Raw genomic sequence first — 25,864 nt, forward strand, 5'->3', positions numbered from 1 at the left:
ACATTATTCGCATAAACAACAAACTTCATATGCTCATTTCATATTGGAGTCTAAGGACAAAAAGATATGCTCAATATTCACCATAAGATTCTCAGTGAGATTATTTAACACGTTCAAGGATCTTGTTAATATAAGCTCTTGTGAAAGAGATATTAACTTCCTTGAACAATCTCTTAAAATTCTAATTTCAAGAATACATGAAAATTTTCTCACAATAACATTCTTCTTATTTATTCAAGCCACAAAAATATCATCAACGTATAACGATAAAATAAACATTTAGACCTTTTAGTACATACTCATGATCCTTATTGATCATAATGAAATCATTCGATATGATTACATTGTGAAAGTACATATATCATTTTCTCAAAGACTGTTTGAGGCCATAGATTAATTCAAAAAATCTACAAACCATATGTTTGTGGTCATTGTTTAAAAAATCTACACATTGATTTCTTGCTACAGATCTTCATTGAGAAGTTAAGACTATTAACAATGATATAATGTAATTCACGGTCTATTGTTTGTCATTATGGATAGAATCAACCTAACTTGGTGAAATTATAACAAGATACGAGGTTCTCACAAAGTAAACTTTTCTTGTTGGTTGTAGCCTTATGCCACATGTTGATCTTTGTTACTTCAGGATACTCACTCCAATTCTTATTCCATTATTCTTATTCAATCTCATTTCGAATAGGGTTTATGCTGACAACTTCTTTGTCGTTGATGTGTGAAATCTAGTATATAAATTATCTTTGGAAATATGCCTGGTTAAAGATTACTACACACTTACGGGCAGTGTACCCGATCGTGCAATAGTATAAAAATGGTAATTCCAAGTATCGTTCCAAGGACAGTATTAACGTGAGAATTAAGTTTGCAAATAAAAGTAAACTAAGTTAAACTATGAAAATTGAAAGTACGAGATAGTTTGTTTTGCTGCTATTTAACGATTAGCCAAATCAAGATAGCTATAAAAAATAAAAGACAATATTTTTGTGTTTTTAAGTTTAAGTAAAAGAAATGCAGACTCAACGGAAAAGTAAAGATATTTGAATTCAATGGATAAAAGAATGTTCGCCTAGATATCATATTCGCAGTCTTGGATGATTTGTTATTAAGCACTAGTTCTATTAATCAATGCACGCAATTACAGAGTCGGTTTACCCAGAGTTCTCTTTTAGCAAACACGTCAAACTAGGATTAATTGGCTTAGGGTTCCCTTTCACCAAATACCATCTTTCGTTTGTGACTTAGTAACTAGCTAATTATACGATTAAGATTCAATTGGTTACGCGTTCGCTCCACACAATTCACCCCTATTTTGTTCAATTACGTTACCCGGTTTACCCCCTTGGTCCAGTAAGCACCCAATCGGTTAAGACAAATCAATTGGAAATTAGATCACTAAATTGAAACAGGGTTCCCTTTGTTCAAACAAGATTCACTAATCAACCTAGTAACAATAATCAACACCCACAAGAATGGTTCTTAATCAAAACTCATAATTATCATGCATCAATTAATAAAACATCAAGGTTTCATCCAAACACTTGCAAATATTCAGTCTAGACAAACATTAAAAGCTTAGCCTACAATCATGGCTAAAACCAAAATAACAATCAAAGAAATAGAGAAATTCATTGTTGATAACAAAAGAATAAACCTAATCAAAGATTGAATCCTGAAAGATAAACGAATCGAGACTTGTTCCCGGAATGATTCGTACCTTAGAATGACCTTGAAGATCCCCAAAAATCACCTAAGTTCGTCAAAAAGTGGCTGGAATTCGTCTGGATACGATAATGAATTATTTAGGGTTAAATTCGGGCCTTTTATACTTGCCAAAATAGCTGAACCGCCAGAGGTGTCGCGCCGCGACGTTATTGGTCGCGCCGCGGAGATACTCATAAAATAATTACCTTCTTAACTCACTTTCTGATCTGGAAACTAGTACTATGTCGCGCCGCGAGGCCCCTTTCCGCGCCGCGACGATACACTGCGTCTGGTTCCTTCGACTTTTTACACTCTTTCTTCACTCAAAACCCAATATACCCGATAAATACTTAACGTTTTCATCCTCGGTGCGCCTTTAGCAATAACAAACTAACAATACGCCTCATAAACTCCATAAAACACCACGTTTCAACACTTAGCTTTTCAAACTCGAACAAATCTCAATATGATCAATATAACCGCCAAATCGTATCCGAATGGACCAAAATGTGACCGATATCGCTAACGAAAATGTGTATAAAATACGCGATATCAAACCACCCCACACTAGAGTTTTGCTTGTCCTCAAGCAATAGAACTCGAAAATAATCTTCTACAATATAATAACGTCTTCAAACATGAATGTAGAACCAATGAACAAGAAACCAAACAAGCAACTAGCGTGGGCACGATTTGGCATAAATAACAACCATGGTTCCCACTTGCATTCCCCCGATGTAACTTCCCAAACCGCAATCAATATGAATCAATATAGTAAAAAAAATAATCTCGATAACGTACCATAATGATGAAGTAGAGAATCTCGATCATAATATAAATCTTCAAAGAATCCGGGAATCAAGTGGGAACCTAGCACCAAGGAATAAGCAATCGAACACATGTGCCAAGAGAACGCACGGGCTACCCCGCAATTGGTCAAGCCAAGCCTCCCACAGTACCTAACATCGCGAGATGTCGGTAAGAAAATAATGTGCTTAGGAGGATACACATTACGTCCGGATATCATCGACGGTTATGAGGTAACCGTCTAATCCGTTAGGTCAATCATGAAGATTGAAGTTCATCAGGCTTAAAAGCTGATATCTTACCTTTCCGGAGGTTATCCACTGGGAATCTGATCAATCACTGACATTTTGTGTATCATGGTGCGCTTCCCATTTGGCTAGCAAATCTCCCTCATTGAGATAAGCTTTGACTACCAGTTTCCCTGTTTGATGTTGAGGCCTGGTAGATTTCCAGTCGATTTTAGCAATGACTTTTCAAGGTTTTTCGTCACCCTACAACTGGTCTGGACTACATCTTCTGAAATAAATCAGCAAGTGTGTCGTTCGGGAGACTTGACTCCTTTTAGGATGGAGTGGATTCATCCTGTATGGTCATAAAAGGTGGTCGAGCGCATACATTGTCCTTGTTAGGAGAAACAATGAAGACCGCCCTGTATAAGTTTTCGATCTAGCGTATGGCCCGGCTTCGACCACACGATCCAATCACCGTTCATACGATTGACACCCGTTTTTGTACAAGTGACCTACGTATGAACTGAATGTTCATGTAGGATTTCACATTCAAAATAATGAACGTGTTTTGAAAGTTCAAGACTTTCTCCTCTAACGGTACCTCATCGTGATATGATGGGTAATGAAATGGCACGCTTAAGAGGTATACGTACCAAGTAGGACGGTCGGAAGACTTTACTTCCTTAATGAGTGGATCTGAATCACTCGGAAGTGCCAATCTGTTTCACTTGACACCGGTTTTGAAAAATCCCGAAAACCTTCGGGTTCCATAGCTTTTGGCTATGGGTTGTGTTGTCTAAGCAAACACAAGCACGTAGCTATTGCTCCTAAAAAGGACAGCACTGGTGAAGCTCAAGGCTCCTCTTCCCACAGTATCACATCATTTAAATGATGCAATAATAAAATGATATAGTTTCGGAAGTATGCTATACCAAGTAACCAAAAATTTTTGATCTGGCACGTGATTCGGTCACAATCACGCTATGCAATCACCGCTCTCTCACGGTTTACACCCGTTTTGGTACAGGTGACCTACTATTGAGTTCCCCGAACTCGTAGGATTTCATGTTCAATGGTAATGAACATGTGGAACAACCTTGGCTTCTTTAAACATCATGAAATATAAATACCAAGCCATACTTAAACAAGGGTTTTGGTCGAATTTTTAACTATATTTTATATATATATATATATTTTTTTTTTTTTTCGCTACCTAATTTTTCATTTTTTTTTTATTTTCCCCTAAATTTTTCAATTTTTTTTTTACGACCAAAACCCCGTGAAACGTCAAGTCTTTTAGATATCAAAACCAAAATAATGATGATTCTATTAATAACCAACCCGAGAGATTTTACATCCCCCACCCCACACTTGAGATCAAGTAATGTCCCCATTATTTGAGATCAAAAATGGATTAAAATCGAAAGGGTAAGAAAAATAAAAACTTATCGAGCTTAACCACAGATCGTGGAATGACAGTGACAGATGGCGCTGAACTGACTGCCAGCATAAGAACATCGTCCATTCCCGATCCTCACACCAATATCATCACTCAAGTAGTTTTGCTGAACTTAATGCCAGACTTGAAAAACTGTTTCACCAACACACCTAAGAAAAGAAAAACAAGCAAACTACATAAATGGGACAAGGTGGTACCACCCGGTACCGAAACGCCTTGCCCCTAATAAGGTCTCAAGTACATAATATGAAAAATAAAAATATTCAAGTACAACCCAAACGAAATGAAAATAGTCTAAACAAATACAACAAGATCACGGGCTCGCAGGCCCTCCTCACTGAAATCCACCATACGGCCAGCTGCCATTTGGGTACTGCTGCTGAAAACGCTCTCGCGCGTTCTCCAACCTCTCCTGCTCGTCATAAATAGGGGCCTGAACTCGTGGCCGAACATCACTGCGGTAATAAACCGGTGTCTGAGCTGTTGTGCCATAATAATTATTCGGATCATAATAATAGAGGCGATCATTATGGCGCTGCCAATCATTGCCATATGCAATCCACTGCTGATCATGGGCTATCTCATCTAACCTTTCCTCCTGCCTAGAGTTACTCGACTCTACTCTTTGCTGGCTTGCCCACATGCGGTTATCATGTTCCCGCTGATCCCCTCGGAAATCACTGAACCCTCTTGACATACCAACCTGTAAATTACCAACTGACGAAACCAAACCGTCCCAAGCCTCTTGGGAAATACCCCACTGTTGTTCACCCCCTGCATGCACATTTGGAGCAACCGGCTCCGGCTCATTAACACCCTGATTAGCACCTCCAACTGCAGGTACTTGTGGCTCAACAAATGCTACCACACCATCTCGATTCGCATTCCACATAACAAAATTTGCGTTAAAATAAAACCTTAAATTAAAAGGTTTCATAACTTGCAACTGATCGGTTAATTTGGCGCACCTGCTGAAATCAATATCGAAAAACTTCGCTATTCGCGTAACATAATGACCACCAAGAATTGGCCGTGTCGCTCTAGTTTCTCTTGAATGATTCGACAAATATGTACCAATAAGATTGCACAAATCCACATGTGCACTACGCGTATACCTATACATAATCCATAACTCGGTGGAATTTACTTTGTCGTTCCCATTCCGTCTGCCACAAAAAGTACTTGACAAAAGTTTCTGAAACAACCGTAAATCCCTGCGCTGAATATCAGAGCCTTTCGATTCATTAGACACAAATGGCACCAAACCCGATATCTCTTCCCAAAAATCACGCTCACTATAACCTTCCTGGCTTCCAATAAACTCTGTTTCTTTTAAATACCGTTTCAACAAATTCTCGTTCCACCCTTCATATAAATTTAATGCCTGAGCTAAATCGAGTCGACTCATTGCCCGTCTCTCGCCTCCCAAGCGAAAAGTTAAGAACGCTTGATCTTCCCCATTTCTTCTAGTACGGTAGCTAAGAGAGGAGAAAAATTCAACAATTAACTCTCTATAAAGATCCTCCCTTAAGGACATGGCACGTTCCCAGGAATCTAGATCGAACCCATGATAAGACATCGACAACAATGAAGCAACATCCTCCTTAACATCACCAGACGCTCTCTCTAATTCATTCCAGCTAAAATACCAAGTAGTTTGGATATTTCTAGCCGAAATAAATTCATAGTAATTAGAGAATTCTTCATGCACTTGTTCCAACCAAACTTCCGGGTTTGTTCGTCGCTCTTCCTCCCTACGGGCTTGAGCCGTGGAGGATGATGGAGCATTACCTCTGCTTCTCTACACAAATTAAACAAAAACCAATCCAAACACAAAACATTGAAAAGTTAGCGTTAAGCGAAATCAACATGTTCCACATACTTGCATCAACTACCATCATTTGTGGTGATTCGTGCCGGTAAAGTATGTGGAACATACTTTACCATCAAGCTTTGCATCAACTACCATCAAGCTTTACCCACAAATGATGGTAGTTGATGCAAGTATGTGGAACATGTTGATTTCGCTTAACGCTAACTTTTCAATGTTTTGTGTTTGGATTGGTTTTTGTTTAATTTGTGTAGAGAAGCAGAGGTAATGCTCCATCATCCTCCACGGCTCAAGCCCGTAGGGAGGAAGAGCGACGAACAAACCCGGAAGTTTGGTTGGAACAAGTGCATGAAGAATTCTCTAATTACTATGAATTTATTTCGGCTAGAAATATCCAAACTACTTGGTATTTTAGCTGGAATGAATTAGAGAGAGCGTCTGGTGATGTTAAGGAGGATGTTGCTTCATTGTTGTCGATGTCTTATCATGGGTTCGATCTAGATTCCTGGGAACGTGCCATGTCCTTAAGGGAGGATCTTTATAGAGAGTTAATTGTTGAATTTTTCTCCTCTCTTAGCTACCGTACTAGAAGAAATGGGGAAGATCAAGCGTTCTTAACTTTTCGCTTGGGAGGCGAGAGACGGGCAATGAGTCGACTCGATTTAGCTCAGGCATTAAATTTATATGAAGGGTGGAACGAGAATTTGTTGAAACGGTATTTAAAAGAAACAGAGTTTATTGGAAGCCAGGAAGGTTATAGTGAGCGTGATTTTTGGGAAGAGATATCGGGTTTGGTGCCATTTGTGTCTAATGAATCGAAAGGCTCTGATATTCAGCGCAGGGATTTACGGTTGTTTCAGAAACTTTTGTCAAGTACTTTTTGTGGCAGACGGAATGGGAACGACAAAGTAAATTCCACCGAGTTATGGATTATGTATAGGTATACGCGTAGTGCACATGTGGATTTGTGCAATCTTATTGGTACATATTTGTCGAATCATTCAAGAGAAACTAGAGCGACACGGCCAATTCTTGGTGGTCATTATGTTACGCGAATAGCGAAGTTTTTCGATATTGATTTCAGCAGGTGCACCAAATTAACCGATCAGTTGCAAGTTATGAAACCTTTTAATTTAAGGTTTTATTTTAACGCAAATTTTGTTATGTGGAATGCGAATCGAGATGGTGTGGTAGCATTTGTTGAGCCACAAGCACCTGCAGTTGGAGGTGTTAATGAGCCGGAGCCGGTTGCTCCAAATGTGCATGCAGGGGGTGAACAACAGTGGGGTATTTCCCAAGAGGCTTGGGACGGTTTGGTTTCGTCAGTTGGTAATTTACAGGTTGGTATGTCAAGAGGGTTCAGTGATTTCCGAGGGGATCAGCGGGAACATGATAACCGCATGTGGGCAAGCCAGCAAAGAGTAGAGTCGAGTAACTCTAGGCAGGAGGAAAGGTTAGATGAGATAGCCCATGATCAGCAGTGGATTGCATATGGCAATGATTGGCAGCGCCATAATGATCGCCTCTATTATTATGATCCGAATAATTATTATGGCACAACAGCTCAGACACCGGTTTATTACCGCAGTGATGTTCGGCCACGAGTTCAGGCCCCTATTTATGACGAGCAGGAGAGGTTGGAGAACGCGCGAGAGCGTTTTTAGCAGCAGTACCCAAATGGCAGCTGGCCGTATGGTGGATTTCAGTGAGGAGGGCCTGCGAGCCCGTGATCTTGTTGTATTTGTTTAGACTATTTTCATTTCGTTTGGGTTGTACTTGAATATTTTTATTTTTCATATTATGTACTTGAGACCTTATTAGGGGCAAGGCGTTTCGGTACCGGGTGGTACCACCTTGTCCCATTTATGTAGTTTGCTTGTTTTTCTTTTCTTAGGTGTGTTGGTGAAACAGTTTTTCAAGTCTGGCATTAAGTTCAGCAAAACTACTTGAGTGATGATATTGGTGTGAGGATCGGGAATGGACGATGTTCTTATGCTGGCAGTCAGTTCAGCGCCATCTGTCACTGTCATTCCACGATCTGTGGTTAAGCTCGATAAGTTTTTATTTTTCTTACCCTTTCGATTTTAATCCATTTTTGATCTCAAATAATGGGGACATTACTTGATCTCAAGTGTGGGGTGGGGGATGTAAAATCTCTCGGGTTGGTTATTAATAGAATCATCATTATTTTGGTTTTGATATCTAAAAGACTTGACGTTTCACGGGGTTTTGGTCGTAAAAAAAAAAATTGAAAAATTTAGGGGAAAATAAAAAAAAAATGAAAAATTAGTTAGCGAAAAAAAAAAATATATAAAATATAGTTAAAAATTCGACCAAAACCCTTGTTTAAGTATGGCTTGGTATTTATATTTCATGATGTTTAAAGAAGCCAAGGTTGTTCCACATGTTCATTACCATTGAACATGAAATCCTACGAGTTCGGGGAACTCAATAGTAGGTCACCTGTACCAAAACGGGTGTAAACCGTGAGAGAGCGGTGATTGCATAGCGTGATTGTGACCGAATCACGTGCCAGATCAAAAATTTTTGGTTACTTGGTATAGCATACTTCCGAAACTATATCATTTTATTATTGCATCATTTAAATGATGTGATACTGTGGGAAGAGGAGCCTTGAGCTTCACCAGTGCTGTCCTTTTTAGGAGCAATAGCTACGTGCTTGTGTTTGCTTAGACAACACAACCCATAGCCAAAAGCTATGGAACCCGAAGGTTTTCGGGATTTTTCAAAACCGGTGTCAAGTGAAACAGATTGGCACTTCCGAGTGATTCAGATCCACTCATTAAGGAAGTAAAGTCTTCCGACCGTCCTACTTGGTACGTATACCTCTTAAGCGTGCCATTTCATTACCCATCATATCACGATGAGGTACCGTTAGAGGAGAAAGTCTTGAACTTTCAAAACACATTCATTATTTTGAATGTGAAATCCTACATGAACATTCAGTTCATACGTAGGTCACTTGTACAAAAACGGGTGTCAATCGTATGAACGGTGATTGGATCGTGTGGTCGAAGCCGGGCTATACGCTAGATCGAAAACTTATACAGGGCGGTCTTCATTGTTTCTCCTAACAAGGACAATGTATGCGCTCGACCACCTTTTATGACCATACAGGATGAATCCACTCCATCCTAAAAGGAGTCAAGTCTCCCGAACGACACACTTGCTGATTTATTTCAGAAGATGTAGTCCAGACCAGTTGTAGGGTGACGAAAAACCTTGAAAAGTCATTGCTAAAATCGACTGGAAATCTACCAGGCCTCAACATCAAACAGGGAAACTGGTAGTCAAAGCTTATCTCAATGAGGGAGATTTGCTAGCCAAATGGGAAGCGCACCATGATACACAAAATGTCAGTGATTGATCAGATTCCCAGTGGATAACCTCCGGAAAGGTAAGATATCAGCTTTTAAGCCTGATGAACTTCAATCTTCATGATTGACCTAACGGATTAGACGGTTACCTCATAACCGTCGATGATATCCGGACGTAATGTGTATCCTCCTAAGCACATTATTTTCTTACCGACATCTCGCGATGTTAGGTACTGTGGGAGGCTTGGCTTGACCAATTGCGGGGTAGCCCGTGCGTTCTCTTGGCACATGTGTTCGATTGCTTATTCCTTGGTGCTAGGTTCCCACTTGATTCCCGGATTCTTTGAAGATTTATATTATGATCGAGATTCTCTACTTCATCATTATGGTACGTTATCGAGATTATTTTTTTTACTATATTGATTCATATTGATTGCGGTTTGGGAAGTTACATCGGGGGAATGCAAGTGGGAACCATGGTTGTTATTTATGCCAAATCGTGCCCACGCTAGTTGCTTGTTTGGTTTCTTGTTCATTGGTTCTACATTCATGTTTGAAGACGTTATTATATTGTAGAAGATTATTTTCGAGTTCTATTGCTTGAGGACAAGCAAAACTCTAGTGTGGGGTGGTTTGATATCGCGTATTTTATACACATTTTCGTTAGCGATATCGGTCACATTTTGGTCCATTCGGATACGATTTGGCGGTTATATTGATCATATTGAGATTTGTTCGAGTTTGAAAAGCTAAGTGTTGAAACGTGGTGTTTTATGGAGTTTATGAGGCGTATTGTTAGTTTGTTATTGCTAAAGGCGCACCGAGGATGAAAACGTTAAGTATTTATCGGGTATATTGGGTTTTGAGTGAAGAAAGAGTGTAAAAAGTCGAAGGAACCAGACGCAGTGTATCGTCGCGGCGCGGAAAGGGGCCTCGCGACATAGTACTAGTTTCCAGATCAGAAAGTGAGTTAAGAAGGTAATTATTTTATGAGTATCTCCGCGGCGCGACCAATAACGTCGCGGCGCGACACCTCTGGCGGTTCAGCTATTTTGGCAAGTATAAAAGGCCCGGATTTAACCCTAAATAATTCATTATCGTATCCAGACGAATTCCAGCCACTTTTTGACGAACTTAGGTGATTTTTGGGGATCTTCAAGGTCATTCTAAGGTACGAATCATTCCGGGAACAAGTCTCGATTCGTTTATCTTTCAGGATTCAATCTTTGATTAGGTTTATTCTTTTGTTATCAACAATGAATTTCTCTATTTCTTTGATTGTTATTTTGGTTTTAGCCATGATTGTAGGCTAAGCTTTTAATGTTTGTCTAGACTGAATATTTGCAAGTGTTTGGATGAAACCTTGATGTTTTATTAATTGATGCATGATAATTATGAGTTTTGATTAAGAACCATTCTTGTGGGTGTTGATTATTGTTACTAGGTTGATTAGTGAATCTTGTTTGAACAAAGGGAACCCTGTTTCAATTTAGTGATCTAATTTCCAATTGATTTGTCTTAACCGATTGGGTGCTTACTGGACCAAGGGGGTAAACCGGGTAACGTAATTGAACAAAATAGGGGTGAATTGTGTGGAGCGAACGCGTAACCAATTGAATCTTAATCTTATAATTAGCTAGTTACTAAGTCACAAACGAAAGATGGTATTTGGTGAAAGGGAACCCTAAGCCAATTAATCCTAGTTTGACGTGTTTGCTAAAAGAGAACTCTGGGTAAACCGACTCTGTAATTGCGTGCATTGATTAATAGAACTAGTGCTTAATAACAAATCATCCAACACTGCGAATAGGATATCTAGGCGAACATTCTTTTATCCATTGAATTCAAATATCTTTACTTTTCCGTTGAGTCTGCATTTCTTTTACTTAAACTTAAAAACACAAAAATATTGTCTTTTACTTTTTAAAGCTATCTTGATTTGGCTAATCGTTAAATAGCCGCAAAACAAACTATCTCGTACTTTCAATTTTCATAGTTTAACTTAGTTTACTTTTATTTGCAAACTTAATTCTCACGTTAATACTGTCCTTGGAACGATACTTGGAATTACCATTTTTATACTATTGCACGATCGGGTACACTGCCCGTAAGTGTGTAGTAATCTTTAACCAGGCATATTTCCAAAGATAATTTATATACTAGATTTCACACATCAAGTTTTTGTGGTTTGATGCAAAAACCCTAAAAAGGGTGTAATACTCGTCGGGTTATGTGAAAAATTGGGTTGACCCATTTAACTTTAAACACTAACGAGGGGTTCAGAATCGTCGCGCCTGTATCGTCGCGCCGCGACGTTACTTGCCGCGCCGCGGCAGTATACTACACCTGACACAAACATCTATAAAAATACATGAACCAAAATCCTGCTATACCTCGCGCCGCGACCCCAGATGTCGCGACGCGGTAATACACGCGTGTAAAAACCATCTTTAGGCCTCTTTCTGTTACCAAATCATTAACATCATCGCCCCGCGATCCCCATTTCCGCGCCGCGGCCTTTCACTGGAATTGGCATTTCGCCCTTTTTATAATACAGCAGCCTTTGATTACCTTTAAACCCCAAAACTAACCATATAACCAACAAGTAATTGATCAAAAGCAATTATTTAGCAATTTAGACGCAGCAAACCCGTGATCACACCTAATTATACAAACTATACAACAATGTGAACCTTATTTTACGAGTCGTTCACGCGACTCGTCCCCAACTTCAAGTGGCGTTGGGATCGGGTTCAACGTGAACCTCATCATTAATCTCTAACGGACCATCAAAATACTTCTTCACACGATGTCCGTTAACCTTAAAGGTAATACCATTCGCATTTTTTAACTCGATCGTACCGTATGGGTACACCTTAACAACCTCAAATGGTCCCGTCCACCGGGACTTGAGTTTTCCCGGTAAAAGCTTTAATCTAGAGTTAAACAAAAGCACTCGGTCGCCTTCGTTAAACTCTTTTGGACCCTTTAACTTCCTATCATGCCATTGCTTGGTTTTCTCTTTATAGATCAATGAATTCTCGTACGCATCTAGGCGTAATTCACCAAGCTCATTCAATTGCCCCGCCCTTAGGCGTCCGGCTTCCTTCAAATCTAAATTGCACTGTTTAAGTGCCCACATAGCCTTATGCTCAATCTCCAACGGGAGATGGCACACTTTCCCATAAACCAACCGATAAGGAGTGGTACCAATTGGCGTTTTGTAGGCGGTTCTAAACGCCCACAAAGCTTCATCGAGCTTATTTGCCCACTCCTTCGGATTCAAACCCACAGTTTTCTCAAGAATACTTTTAAGAGCTCGATTGGTATTCTCAACTTGTCCGCTCGTTTGGGGATGGTATGAAGTAGAAACTTTATGGAGAACTCCATATCGCTTCAATACCTTTTCCATTTGGGCGTTAAAAAAATGAGTACCCCTATCGCTAATTAAAGCTTTAGGAGTTCCAAATCGAGAGAATAAACGCTTAAGGAATGAAATCACAACTCGTGCATCATTTGTGGGTAAAGCTTGCGCTTCGGCCCATTTAGACACGTAGTCAATGGCAACGAGTATGTAACTATAATTCTGAGATTTCGGAAATGGCCCCATAAAGTCAATTCCCCAAACGTCAAATACTTCGCAAACTTGGATGCTTTGTTGAGGCATCTCATCCCGTTTGGTGACTTTACCGGCCCTTTGGCACGAATCACATGACTTACAAACCAGGTGGGCATCCTTGAAGATTGTCGGCCAATAAAAGCCGGCATCATAGACTTTACGCCCCGTAATTTGGGGTCCAAAATGCCCACCGGTAGGCCCACTATGGCACTCGGTTAAAATACGCATACACTCATCACCTGAAACACACCGGCGGATAACCCCATCGGGACAACAACGAAAAAGATAGGGATCCTCCCAGAAATAGTACTTAAGGTCACTGAAGAATTTCTTCCTCTTTTGATGTGACCACCCTTTTTCTAAGAATCTCCCAACGAGATAATTAGCAATGTCCACGTACCACGGCTCGTCAACCTTATCCACCTTCATGAGATATTCGTCGGGAAAATCATCACGAATGGTAGTCTCATCGAGAACCTCACGGGAGGGGTTCTCAAGACGTGAAAGGTGATCGGCCGCTAAGTTTTCAGCACCCTTTTTATCCCGGATCTCAACATCAAATTCTTGCAAAAGCAAGATCCATCTAAGAAGTCGGGGTTTTGCATCCGGTTTAGCAAAAAGGTACTTTAAAGCAGAATGGTCCGTAAAACAATAGTCTTAGACAAGACTAAGTAGGACCGGAACTTATCAAACGAAAAGACCACCGCAAGGAGCTCTTTTTCAGTGGTAGTATAATTTAATTGCGCTCCTTGCAAGGTCTTGCTTGCATAATAGATGGGTCGGAAATGCTTCTCGACCCTTTGACCCAAAACAGAGCCAACAGCGAAATCAGATGCATCGCACATAAGCTCGAATGGAAGGGACCAATTCGGAGCAATTATGATTGGTGCATTGATGAGTTTCTCCTTCAAAAGCTCGAATGCCTTTTGGCACTCTTCGGAGAAGTTCCACGGGCTGTCTTTTTCAAGGAGTTTATTCATCGGGTTTGCAATCTTAGAAAAATCTTTAATGAATCGCCGGTAAAAACCGGCGTGCCCGAGGAAACTCCTAACACCCTTAACATCGGTGGGAGGTGGAAGGTTTTTAATATCGGTAACCTTTGCGGGATCCACCTCTATACCGTTTTTAGAAATCTTGTGCCCGAGAACTATGCCCCCTTGAACCATGAAATGGCACTTCTCCCAGTTGAGCACAAGATTGGATTTTTCGCACCTGACCAACATCCGTTCTAAATTGAGAAGGCATGAATCGAAAGTGTCACCGAAGACCGAGAAGTCATCCATGAACACCTCCATGCAATCTTCTATCATGTCATGGAATATGGCCATCATGCACCTTTGAAAAGTGGCCGGAGCATTGCAAAGGCCAAAAGGCATGCGTCGATATGAAAACGTGCCATACGGGCACGTGAAAGTAGTCTTCTCTTGGTCCTCGGGCGAGATAGGGATTTGAAAATAGCCCGAGAAACCATCGAGAAAGCAATAGAAACTGTTTCCCGCCAACCTCTCTAGCATTTGATCCATGAAAGGTAGCGGGAAGTGGTCTTTGCGTGTGGCGTCGTTCAACTTACGGTAGTCGATACAAACACGCCACCCCGTGACAGTCCGAGTGGAAATTAACTCATTTTTATCATTAGTGGTAACAGTCATACCACCTTTCTTAGGTACACAATGTACCGGGCTAATCCACGGACTGTCAGAAATCGGGTAAATCAGACCTGCATCAAGGAGCTTAACGATCTCTTTCTTCACGACATCTTGCATGTGCGGGTTCAACCTCCTTTGACGTTGCACCACAGGTTTGGAGTTATCCTCCATTAGAATTTTGTGGGTGCAATAGGAGGGACTAATACCCTTAATGTCGTGAATCTTCCATGCAATGGCCGGTTTATGGGCCTTTAGCATGGTTACAAGCTCAGTTTTCTGACCTGCTGAAAGAGAAGAAGAAATAATTACCGGAAGCTTAGATTCCTCATGCAAGTAAGCGTATTCCAAATGATCTGGAAGTGGCTTCAATTCAAGCTCGGGAGGTTCTTCAATTGAAGACTTGCTCCGGTAATCTGAATCACGTTCGAGTTCTTTGAACTCCTCTTCAGTCGGCTCATAGCCGTTTTCCATCAAGGTGGTTAAAATATCCACCTCCTCAACCTGCAACTCTTCATCAATCTCAACCAATGAGCATTCTCCTGAACCCTGTAACTCTGGGAATTCCTGCAAAAATTCAGACTGGACATTCACAGTGTTAAGAAAATAACATGTATCATCAGTGTAGCCAGGGTATTTTAAAGCATGGTCGATTGAGAATGTTGCACTCAAATCGTCTATCCTAAGGGTCAACTTTTGGCCATACACATCAATCATACACCTAGCAGTATTTAAGAATGGCCGACCCAAAATTAGTGGAATCCTTTCATCCACTTCCATATCCAAAACCACAAAATCTGCCGGAAAAACTAACGACCCGGTCTTCACTAGCATATTCTTTATGATTCCACGAGGGAATTTAATAGAGCGGTCAGCTAGCTGCACAGCCATACGCGTGGGTTTTAACTCCCCGGGGTCTAGCTTTAAGTAAATAGAATAAGGCATTAAATTAATGCTAGCCCCCAAATCCGCCAAAGCCCTCATACAGTCCAAATTACCAAGTAAACAAGAAATGGTAAAACTTCCAGGATCTTCAAGCTTCTCGGGAAGCTTGTTTGCAACAACCGCTGAGCATGCGGCATTCAACCTGACTGAAGACACGTTCTCCAGCTTCTGCCTGTTAGTCACCAAATCTTTGAGAAACCTCGCATACTTAGGCATACATGCAATAACATCAATAAAAGGCATATTTATGTTAACTTTTTTAATCAAGTCCATGAACTTGGACTTTTCGGCCTCTAGCTTCTCCAATCGATGTTTCCTCGGGAATGGGAGCGGTGGTTGATACTCTCTAACTACCGGTTTAGCAGCAACAGTAACCGGTTCCTTAACAACTTTTTCAGCCACCTGTTCCGGCTCCTTTTCCCTTTCCGGTTCACTTTCAACAACCGGCTCACTATCATTAACTAACGGTACCCTCAAATCATACTCGTCGGGCTTCCTCGGTGGATAATATGCTAAACCACTTCGGGTGGTGATAGCATTAACATGCCCGTTTTTCGGGTTAGTATCCGTCTTGCTCGGTAACTCTCCCGGTTTCCTCTCACTACTCTTATTAGCAAGTTGACCAATCTGCTGTTCAAGATTATGAATAGCTGCTTGTTGATTTCGAAACATTTGGTCATTCTTTTCATTATTCTGAGTAACGGTAGTGACAAGTTGAGTCTGAGATATCACTAACTTCTCGATCATAGCCTCAAGGTTGGACTTTTTCTCTTCGACCTGTGGTTTCTGAAAATAACCGGGAGCTTGCTGCTGAAAACCTCCACTAGAACCCGGTTGGAACCTCGAACCCTGATTACCTTGCGGATTATAAGGATTGTTGAAATTCCTGTTAAACTGAGCACGTCCCTGAAACTGATTGTTATTCTGCTGACTAATGTAATTAATCTCTTCTTTCTGATTCATAGTCAAACCTGCATCACAATCTTTGCCCAGATGTAAACCTCCACAGTATTCACAACCAACCTTCATACCATGAATGTCTTTGTTCATCTTCTCCAAATTCCTACCAAACGAATCCAACTTAGCACTGAAAGACCCAAAATCATCATAAGCACCTGTACCTGTAGTCTCTGTTCTCTTAACTGAAGCTGAATGGAAAGACTCATGATCCTGATGCCACTCATGAGAATAAGCAGCTTGCTTTTCAATAATCGCTAATGCCTCTTCTTCGGTCTTATCCATTAACGTTCCACCTGCTGCTTGATCAATACTTTGACGCGTAGGAATATCACAACCTTTGTAGAAAATCTGAACCTTCTGTAAATCATTCAACCCGTGTTGCGGACACGAGCGTAACAAAGTAGCAAAATGGTCCCAAGCATCAAACAATGTCTCACTGCTCTTTTGTCTAAATTGAGAAATATCTGCTTGAAGTCGAGCAGCTCGAGAAGCAGGGAAAAACTTCGACAAAAACTTATCTTCCAAAGTCGCCCAAGATGTAATCGTACCTTCTGGTTGCTTATCTAACCATCTCTTGGCTTCTCCCTTAAGAGTCCAAGGGAAAAGCCTTGTCTTGATTGAAGTGTCGGCAACCTCATGTAGTTTAAACAAGTTACAAACATCATTAAAATTACGAAGATGCTCGTTAGCATCCTCGGTATCTTTGCCATAGAATCGGCAATCAGAAGAAATCAAATTCAGGATCGGCCCTGTGATTTGAAAAGGCTGATTAATATCCGGCTGAGTAATCGAATTGCCTTGGCCTCCTCGGGTGGCCTTCAACTTTTCTGCCATAGTCTGAGGACGAGGTGGTTCTTCGGCCATTTCTTCAGTATCTGAGGTGTCAGACGAAACGTAAGAATCTTCTTCTGAGTTAACTTCTGGTGGTGTCTCGGGCACCACAATGTCTGTGTTACTGAACAAATTGACTACTATTTCACTCGAAGACGGTGATGAATCCACTTTAGATTTTTGCTCTTGACTTAAGGCTTTGAACAACTCTCTTTCAGGCTCGTCAAACGGTGTTAAAATCGGAGAACTTGAAGAACGCGTGTGTGGCATACACTACCTGTAACTGCAAGAACACAGCTAACAAACCGATTAAACGCACCGACTCAATTAGAATTAAACTAAAATAAACAGTTAAAATTAACTAAGAACAAACTTAATTATCAAACTTAATTTTCAACACAACTGTCCCCGGCAGCGGCGTCAAAAACTTTGATGTGTGAAATCTAGTATATAAATTATCTTTGGAAATATGCCTGGTTAAAGATTACTACACACTTACGGGCAGTGTACCCGATCGTGCAATAGTATAAAAATGGTAATTCCAAGTATCGTTCCAAGGACAGTATTAACGTGAGAATTAAGTTTGCAAATAAAAGTAAACTAAGTTAAACTATGAAAATTGAAAGTACGAGATAGTTTGTTTTGCGGCTATTTAACGATTAGCCAAATCAAGATAGCTTTAAAAAGTAAAAGACAATATTTTTGTGTTTTTAAGTTTAAGTAAAAGAAATGCAGACTCAACGGAAAAGTAAAGATATTTGAATTCAATGGATAAAAGAATGTTCGCCTAGATATCCTATTCGCAGTGTTGGATGATTTGTTATTAAGCACTAGTTCTATTAATCAATGCACGCAATTACAGAGTCGGTTTACCCAGAGTTCTCTTTTAGCAAACACGTCAAACTAGGATTAATTGGCTTAGGGTTCCCTTTCACCAAATACCATCTTTCGTTTGTGACTTAGTAACTAGCTAATTATAAGATTAAGATTCAATTGGTTACGCGTTCGCTCCACACAATTCACCCCTATTTTGTTCAATTACGTTACCCGGTTTACCCCCTTGGTCCAGTAAGCACCCAATCGGTTAAGACAAATCAATTGGAAATTAGATCACTAAATTGAAACAGGGTTCCCTTTGTTCAAACAAGATTCACTAATCAACCTAGTAACAATAATCAACACCCACAAGAATGGTTCTTAATCAAAACTCATAATTATCATGCATCAATTAATAAAACATCAAGGTTTCATCCAAACACTTGCAAATATTCAGTCTAGACAAACATTAAAAGCTTAGCCTACAATCATGGCTAAAACCAAAATAACAATCAAAGAAATAGAGAAATTCATTGTTGATAACAAAAGAATAAACCTAATCAAAGATTGAATCCTGAAAGATAAACGAATCGAGACTTGTTCCCGGAATGATTCGTACCTTAGAATGACCTTGAAGATCCCCAAAAATCACCTAAGTTCGTCAAAAAGTGGCTGGAATTCGTCTGGATACGATAATGAATTATTTAGGGTTAAATCCGGGCCTTTTATACTTGCCAAAATAGCTGAACCGCCAGAGGTGTCGCGCCGCGACGTTATTGGTCGCGCCGCGGAGATACTCATAAAATAATTACCTTCTTAACTCACTTTCTGATCTGGAAACTAGTACTATGTCGCGCCGCGAGGCCCCTTTCCGCGCCGCGACGATACACTGCGTCTGGTTCCTTCGACTTTTTACACTCTTTCTTCACTCAAAACCCAATATACCCGATAAATACTTAACGTTTTCATCCTCGGTGCGCCTTTAGCAATAACAAACTAACAATACGCCTCATAAACTCCATAAAACACCACGTTTCAACACTTAGCTTTTCAAACTCGAACAAATCTCAATATGATCAATATAACCGCCAAATCGTATCCGAATGGACCAAAATGTGACCGATATCGCTAACGAAAATGTGTATAAAATACGCGATATCAGTCGTAACTGAGTTTCAAATCGTAACTGAGATTTCTTTGAAACTAATTCTTGGTATCTCATAAGCTCCCACTCAAATCAGAATTATTCTCATTCGCAATAGTTTGAGGAATCGTGCATAGATAAACAAATCTTCTAACATCATTCCTCAAATTTCTCCCGCTCGAATGAGATAATTATATGAGATAAACAAATTTCTCCCACTCAAATAAAGACGAAACTTTATTTGTATCTAGAGATTTTGAAAACTCATTTCCAAGAACGTTATATTTCAAGTTTTAATATGAGTTAGACTCCCACTGACGTCTTCACGTATGAACATATAACCTCTTGATTGTTAACGTACTTGGTGAAAATAAATTTCCACCTCTTGGACCTATTTTCCAAAATTTATTTGATAAATTTAATATGTTCGTTTCACAACCTTAATGTCTTATGACATTGTAATTGTCATAATCTTTCCATAACTTATATGGTGTGGAAGTTACTAATTTTCAAAGACATTCAATTAGGTACGAATGTGATATTTCACATTACCCCATACTCTCTTTGTATCTATAAATAGAGAGTTAAACTCTTCTTGTAAAAAATACAAAAACACAAGAAACACACAACAAATCATTGAGAAAATCATACACTAGTAAGTAGTAAAATTGTCAGTATAGTTGTTCAAGTGAAACATTGCAAACCGTTGAAGGAACTTAGGCCGTGAAACTAGAAAGCCTTCCTATTGGTGATCGCTTTCCCGACCGGTGATCTAAACGTCGATCCGACCGCTTCCGCTATTAGCTTTCGGGTATGTCTCGAATTTATATTTATACAACATTGGTATCCGAGCTATATGTTTATAATCCCGGTTTTAAGTGCGTCAATTTGTTTGATGAAATATGTTTGATTTATTACATGAACTGCTAGTAATAATTTGCCTCTAGAATATTATTACTATTACTCTACTTAGCATGACGATGGATGTATAAATATAAAAACTAAAGCAAATCATATAATTTGAGTTGAAGAGCTTTAGTTATAATTTTCAAAGATAGCAGATTGGATTTGTTGGGTATTTGTGTTTTGCTAAAAAAAAAGGATAAAAAAAAACAAATCCATTATTGATGGATGAATAAAGTAATAACCCATACAATAGATATACACCTGGTGCTTCCCTACGATTTATTACGTTTTTTTTAAGATGAAGGAATATAAAAAGAAATAAATGATAAAAGGGATTAAAATGAAAAGATGGGTATAAATATTTACTATCATGTGTAGAATGGTAAATGAAAAATTAAATGACTTTCGGGTGATGCTAAACAAATAGTGTAATGTATCTATTTGTTAGTTACATACCTATTTGCTTGTAATATTATATTATTATGTATGTGGACATTATTATTTTTATATAAATCTACAATGATGAGTTTATGTAACTTTTCTTATGAATATGAAATGAGTACACAATGAATGTATTAGTTACATTAATATTAAATTATGATTCATAATAAATCTGGATATATACATCGTCAATGTAGTTTCGTGACTACTCACAATTTTTTTTAAGTGTATTGCGATAATTTATTAAACGAATTTCAAAAGTTGAAATATTAATTTTGGTCCATTAATGTTGGAACTTTATGTCACTTTCACCCACAAATAATTTTTTTTGTGAGTGGGAGTGGTTGGTTGATAGTTGTTGACTAATTGTGTAATCATTGATATGGTATTATGGCTCTAGTGTTTTGGACTACGGAGTTATATAGTTATTTATGTAAGTGGTGAATTATTAAATGAACTAGGAGTAGTTCAAAAATTTATGTTTAGTTTGTTATAATTCAGTAGGCTTATAACTACCTTTAGTGGTTTGATTCTTGATGTTATAATTCAGTAGGCTTATAACTACCTTTAGTGGTTTGATTCTTGATTAAGAATGCTAATAATGAAGTGTAAGAACAAAGATGATAATGGAGAGAAAGAAAGAAACACTTTGTAAGTGTGAGAAAATGGTGCAAGTTTAATGCTTGCATTCATGACTATTTATAGCAAAAATATCACAAGTTTAGGTAATACAATAATATTACTTTTGTGTATCAATAATTGACTATCCATTTATATATATATTTATATATTATAACACTCCCCCTTGGATAGCAATTTTGTTTGTTTAAGATCAACTGTAAGTTACTGCCTCGTTAAAAACCTTGCTAAAGAAAACCCAGTGGGAAAAAAACTTTAGCTAAGGGAAAAAGAGTGCAGCATGGAGTTGACTCCCCCTCAAGTAGACATCGCTTCAGTTGTTACATCTTTTGAACATGTCTCATGCCAATGTTATGAACGTGTGTTCTGAAAATAGCAGTTGGAAGTGCTTTCGTGAAAAGATCAGCAGAGTTTTTTGCTGGATTGAACATATCTCATTTCAATCTCGTTGTCCTTAATGAAATTTTGAGTGTATGAGAAGAATCTAGGAGGTATGTGTTTGGTTCGGTCACTTTTGATATACCCTTCTTTCATCTGTGCTATGCAAGCTGCATTATCTTCATAGATAATTGTTGGACTTTTATCGCGTTCTAGTCCACAAGAATCAGTAATGATTTGTGTCATTGATCTCAACCAAAAACATTCCCGAGTAGCTTCATGTAATGCAATCACTTCGGCATGATTTGATGATGTAGCAAAAAGTGTTTGTTTTTGAGAACGCCATGATATTGCAGTACCTCCATTTAGGAATACATATCCAGTTTGAGATTTAGCTTTATGTGGATCAGATAAATAACCTGCATCAGCATAACCAACCAAATCTTTTTTTGATTCGTTAGAATAAAACAATCCTAAATCAGTAGTTCCTCGAAGGTATCGAAATATGTGTTTGATCCCATTCCAGTGTCTTTTGGTAGGAGCAGAGCTGAACCTTGCCAACAAATTAACTGCAAAAGAAATGTCAGGTCTTGTACAATTTGTAAGATACATAAGAGCTCCAATTGCACTAAGATATGGTACTTCTGGTCCAAGAATATCTTCATGATCTTCACATGAACGAAATGGATCAGTTTCAACATTGAGTGATCTAACAACCATAGGAGTACTTAATGGTTTTGCCTTGTCCATATTGAAACGTTTCAGAATTTTTTCAGTATATGTTGTTTGATGTACAAGTAAACCATTAGGCATATGCTCAATTTGTAAACCAAGGCAATACTTGGTTTTTCCGATATCTTTCATTTTAAATTCTTTCTTTAGAAGTTGAATGGCTTCATGGATCTCTTTATTTGTACCTATGATGTTAAGATCATCAACATAAACAGCTATGATCACATATCCGGATGTTGTTTTCTTAATGAAAACACAAGGACAAGTAAGGTTATTTGTATACCCTTTTCTTATCAAGTAATCACTTAATCGGTTATACCACATACGTCCCGATTGTTTTAACCCATATAAAGATCTTTGTAATTTAATCGAATACATTTCTTTGGGTTTTGCATTTGATGCTTCTGGTAACTTAAATCCTTCAGGTATCTTCATATATATATCACTATCAAGTGATCCATATAGATAAGCAGTCACAACATCCATGAGATGCATTTCTAAATTTTTAGAAACTGCCAGGCTGATTAAGTATCTAAAAGTAATTGCATCCATATCAGAGGAATAAGTTTCTTCATAATCAATTCCCGGTCTTTGAGAAAAACCTTGAGCTACAAGTCTAGCTTTATACCTTGTAACTTCATTTTTCTCATTTCTTTTTCGGACAAAAATCTATCTGTATCCTACAGGTTTCACATCTTTAGGAGTGAGAATGATGGATCCGAAAACTTTTCTTTTATTGAGTGATTCTAATTCAGCTCGTATTGCTTCTTTCCATTGAGCCCAATCATGTCTATTTTGACATTCAACCATAGATGTTGGTTCTGGATCATCATCATTATTCATGATGTCATATGCAACATTAAATGAAAATTTCTCATCAAGATTTTTCATTTCATTTCGGTTCCATAATATTTTTGAATGTGCATAATTGATTGCAATTTCTGTATTGACATCATCAATCTCCTCTGCAGTAGGAGTACTGATTTGTGGTTCTTCTTGAACACTTTCTTTTACCTTATTATCAGCTGATTTTCTTTTTCGAGGATTTTTATCTTTGGAACCAACTGGTCTCCCACGTTTCAGACGTGGCATATATTCTTGAGTGACTACATTATCAGTTTTCCGATTTGGAATCTCAACTCGAGCTGGAGTATTAACTGCTGGTATATATGATTTAGTCACCCTTTTTGTATCTGTGAATGCATCAGGCAATTGATTTGCAAGTTCTTGCATATGCATTATCTTTTGAACTTCTATCTCACATTCTTTTGTGCGAGGATCAAGATACTTTAATTGAGGTTCACACCGTGAAACATCATTTTCTTTATTTTTTATTTCTCCCCCAAATCTAGGAAACAATGTTTCATTAAAATGACAATCAGCAAAACGTGCTGTAAAAACATCACCTGTCATAGGTTCAATATACCTTATGATTGAAGATGTTTCATATCCAACATATATTCCCAACTTCCTTTGAGGACCCATTTTTGTACGTTGTGGTGGCGCAATTGGAACATATACTGCACAACCAAATGTTCTAAGGTGGGAAATATTTGGCTCTTGACCAAAAGCAAGTTGTAGGGGGAATATTTATGACTTGCACTTGGTCTGATGCGAATCAATGCAGCAGCATGTAAAATTGCATGACCCCATATAGATACAGGGAGTTTTGTTCTCATTATCAATGGTCTAGCGATTAACTGTAAACGTTTAATCAGTGACTCGGCTAAACCATTTTGTGTATGCACATGAGCAACAGAATGTTCAACAAAAATTCCTATAGACATGCAATAGTCATTAAATGCTTGAGATGTAAACTCACCGGCATTATCAAGTCTCACCTTTTTAATGATGTAATCAGGAAAATGTGCTCTCAATTTAATAATTTCGGCAAGAAATTTTGCAAATGCCACATTACGGCTTGATAACAGACAAACATGAGACCATCTACTAGATGCGTCTATTAGGACCATGAAATATCTAAATGGTCCACATGGTGGATGAATTGGCCCACAAATATCACCTTGAATTCTTTCAAGAAACATTAGTGATTCTTTCTCAACCTTAAATGGTGAGGGTCTAGTTATCAATTTTCCAAGAGAGCAAGATATACATGGAACCATTGTATCATGAAGGATTTTTCTATCCTTCAGTGGATGTCCATGTGTACATTCAATAATTCTTTTCATCATTGTTGATCCTGGATGGCCCAATCTGTTATGCCATAAATTAAATACACCAGAATCAATATACTTTTCTTTAATTACCATATGTGCTTCTGGTACATTTATATGTGTTTAATGTAATCCAGAATTAAGTCTTGGCAGTTTTTCAATCACGTGATTCTTGTTAGTGATACTTAAATATTTCTCATTTTCTGCCGTTACTGACTGATAATCATATCCATTAAGGTATATGTCAGAAAAACTCAATAAATTTCTGCTTGACTTAGGAGAGAATAAGGCATTATTAATTAAAAATGTTGTACCGTTTGGTAATATGAATTTTGCCTTTCCTATCCCTTCTATCAAGTTAGCAGCACCTGATATTGTATGTATAGTTCCTTCCGTTGGTTTCAAATCAATGAAATATTTTTCAGATTTAAGTATAGTGTGTGTAGTACCACTATCTGCTATACAGAGATCTTCACTACTTGATTGATGTTGTGTTCCAGCAGAATTCATATTAAACTTCATATATAAGAAACAAACAGTAAGTATATAAATGTTACACAAAATGTTTATTACACACAAATAGATAAAACTGAAACATTTGACATACATAGAATTGAAACATCAAACATAGAACTGGAACATTTGATAAAACATATAGAACTGAAACATTTGAGAAAACATGATGACAAAGGTTAAATCGTTTTATTTATAAAAGAAACATATTAATTTAATTCAAGAAATCTTCATATAAATCAGATGGTTGCTCAGTGACTGTTGGATCAATATTATCCACAAAATTTACTTCCTTTTCTTTACCTTTCAGCGAATCCTGATACATCTTAACAAGATGTTTAGATGTTCGGCAAGTATTAGCCCAGTGGCCCATTCTACCACATCTGTAACAAGATTCTTCAGAATTTTTAGAAGAATTTTCTTCAATATCTTGTTTAGTGGGCTTGTTTTGTGGTTGATATTTATATTTTCGTGGATTATTATTTCTTTGACCACCACGGCCACGACCACGGCCACGTCCACGCCCATTCCCATTACCATAAGGATGGTTTCTACCATAGTTATGGCTTTTGGCATGATGATGGCGATGGTTATTATAACCACGACCTTGCCCGCGTCCTTGTCCCTGTTTATAATTATTTGCAGTATTTGCTTCAGGGATTGCAAGTGTACCAGTAGGACGGGATTGCTGATTTTTCATTAATAGCTCATCATTTTGCTCTGCAACCAAGAGATA

At 38.5% G+C, this 25,864-nt stretch overlaps 1 protein-coding gene across 1 annotated transcript in view; it reads left to right on the plus strand.

Moving 5' to 3' along the window:
* LOC139865653 (PLASMODESMATA CALLOSE-BINDING PROTEIN 2-like) overlaps window positions 1-25,864 on the plus strand; it is a 55,914-nt gene that overhangs the window by 25,444 nt on the left and 4,606 nt on the right. The gene's annotated exons all lie outside the window — the stretch shown is intronic.

Source organism: Rutidosis leptorrhynchoides, chromosome 9, assembly GCF_046630445.1.
Source record: "Rutidosis leptorrhynchoides isolate AG116_Rl617_1_P2 chromosome 9, CSIRO_AGI_Rlap_v1, whole genome shotgun sequence".
NCBI lineage: Eukaryota > Viridiplantae > Streptophyta > Magnoliopsida > Asterales > Asteraceae > Rutidosis > Rutidosis leptorrhynchoides.